This window comes from Pteropus alecto, unplaced genomic scaffold (assembly GCF_000325575.1).
Source record: "Pteropus alecto unplaced genomic scaffold, ASM32557v1 scaffold106, whole genome shotgun sequence".
Taxonomy (NCBI): domain Eukaryota; kingdom Metazoa; phylum Chordata; class Mammalia; order Chiroptera; family Pteropodidae; genus Pteropus; species Pteropus alecto.
In genome coordinates this window covers 6,537,818-6,540,595 of record NW_006442103.1, presented here as the reverse complement: position 1 = coordinate 6,540,595, position 2,778 = coordinate 6,537,818, and positions in this window count along the sequence as shown.

Sequence of the window (2,778 nt, the reverse complement as noted above, 5' to 3'; positions counted from 1 at the left end):
ATAAAAGATAAAAGATATGGTGCTCATTTCCATCCATGAAGGATGTGCTAAAACAGTGTGTTTAATAAATTGTAATTATTATATGTACAGTTCTATACTGTTATCTATGTGTCCGTTTCCAAAACTTGCACGTGCCTTTGAATTCCATCTGATTCTAATTTTATGACAATTGCAGAACTATGATGGCAATAAATATATGTATTATGAAAAAATAAAGTTGTAATTTCTGATGACTCTAATTCCCTTTCTTTGATTAATAATAAAATGCCTTTGTATATATTGATGTTGAAGAGTTCAATTATTCGATGTCGCAAACAAATTTCTCAGAGGGCAAAAACCTGGAAGATATTTGGAAGCACACTCCGATCAACTCTTCTCTGCTGAGAGTAACTTTGATGAATTTCAGCCAAAAATTTGCATTTTTGATGCTTTCTTCAGTGCCATACCTCAACCTTTTTCTTTTCAGAGTACAGGATTTCACAGGATGCTTGTATATATGGAAAATAAGCAAGTTAATATTTTTGGACAGGAAAATGTGTATGAAAAGCTATTTTAACAATGGATGCCTCCATCAAGCAAACAGACAGATGTACAATTTTTTACTACCTTATCTCATCTCTTTGTTTTCAGTGTGCTTCAATCATGCAGGTTAATATTAAAAGTTGGAAACTAAGCAATTATTTATGAATATGTTCAATGTTATACTTTTTAATCAATTTCTTGAATTTGATTCTAAGTTGCATATTATAAGTCTCCAAAATTTATGCTACCTGCAACTGCCCAACAGATATTATTTCTTTTCTTTCAGGATAATATCATACATTATTTGACCTACCTAATTGCTAAATAACGTATGGGTGGACTGTTACTAACAGAGCTTATTTTAAAATTATACTTTTTAAAAACAATCGTAACTTTTTTTCCCCCACTAAGGTATTTCCTTTCAGGTAGTTTGAAATAGCAGTAAAATTTAAAAATTACAAATTGAACTCTGTATCTATTTTAAGTAATATATGTAAGACTTGAAAATAAATGTTTTATTTCTTATATGAAGTGTTAAATTAATTGATACCAGATTTCACTGGAACATTTTCAACTGATAATTTATCACAAAAGAGCATACCTGTAATATTGAAATTAAAACGTGAACATTTGTCATTCAGAAATTCTTTTATTTTTGAAATCAAGTTTGTAAATGTCCTTTCAAGAAGGGAGATATGAATCGTATAAATAAACTAAAGTCTTGTCTACCTGGATTGGTCATTCTCTTTCTTAAACAGGGTTCAAATTACTCTACTGCAGAAAAGACTTTCAATTCTGTTTCTTGACCATCCAGATTAGAATAGTTTTACATTTTTGAAAAGGAATATTATCCTTCTAAGTTGCTTAAATTCTCGACATGTCTAAAATAAATCACCACATGTTAATACGCTATTTACAAAATAAAAATAGGTTATATTTAAAGTTTCAAAAAGATATTTTTCATAATTAAACATTTTACAAACTCTAAAACGTATGTTCAGAATTTCAACATTAGAAATATTTCCAGAATTTTTATTTGAATTATAGTCTCTAGATCATGGATAAAATAATGTTGTTTATCAAGAAGGGGTCCATATGCCAGACAATTTACTTTAATAAATGTATAGCAATAAGAGAGACTATTTTGCATATTGATCTGCATTGAGGAAGCTGCATTATTTGTCCATGTAAACAAAATAGCCTCAAATTTGGCACTCAGTGGGATTAATGAATAAATAACTGAATCATCTATTCTTTTCTATTCCTTTTATGTATAGAGATGGTCTTCTGCATAGCATCAGATTTTTTCTCTTCCTTATAATTGATTTAACCTAGACAAAAGGAAGCTCAGTGGAATAGAAAAAGCATATTAGATGGAATTCTATTCCTGTCCCACATATATAAGTTATTCATATGTAAACTGCGGAGAATAATTTTGACCTTGCAGGATGGGGTGAATCCTGGTCCTGATACACATAAAATTTGGTCTCTCTTTAAGAAAAATAATACAAAATTACCAATACTAAAAAAAAAAAAACCAAAAAAACTATTTAGCATGAGTAAAGATATTACAGCAATTAATTTAAAAACTGGAGCCTGACCAAAATATCAGAAAATTCTAGAAAATATCAATGTTTTAATTCTGTGAAATACTTCTATAATACTTTTATCTTTTTTATTTTTATTTTTTGGGGTGCTGCAATCTCTGCCTCTCCTTATGAGGATTTTGTAATTTAATTTCTTACAGAAAGAATAAGTTTCTCTAGCACATTAGATTAAAAAATATTTCTGGTTATCAATAGCTTAGTGATATTTCAGATCACATCTTGTCATTGGTAAGTATTTTTTTAATTTTTAGGTTATTTTAAATTTAGGAAAAGTTCTGTTATATTTCTTTCATATATTCAGTATAAATTTGTGAGAATTCTCTACAGACTAGCTTCTGATACTTTATATTTTCTACCTAGCTTCTCCTCCACTATCAATATGTTTCAGGTTCTGAACACGTAAGACGCATGCATGCTATGTCATGGCACAACTTCTGTCCTCATGCCTTTTTCCTTGTCATAAAGCAATATGAAAGCAGTATGAAAAGCCATTTCTATACTAGGATTACTGGCATTAATTATACATAAATATTAACTGCAAACTATATAATTATATCCCATCGTGTAAATATAGTCCACAAACCCCCAATAAATAATTCAACTTTACTCCTTGCTGGCTCCTTCCATACCACCCAACACAAAGAACACC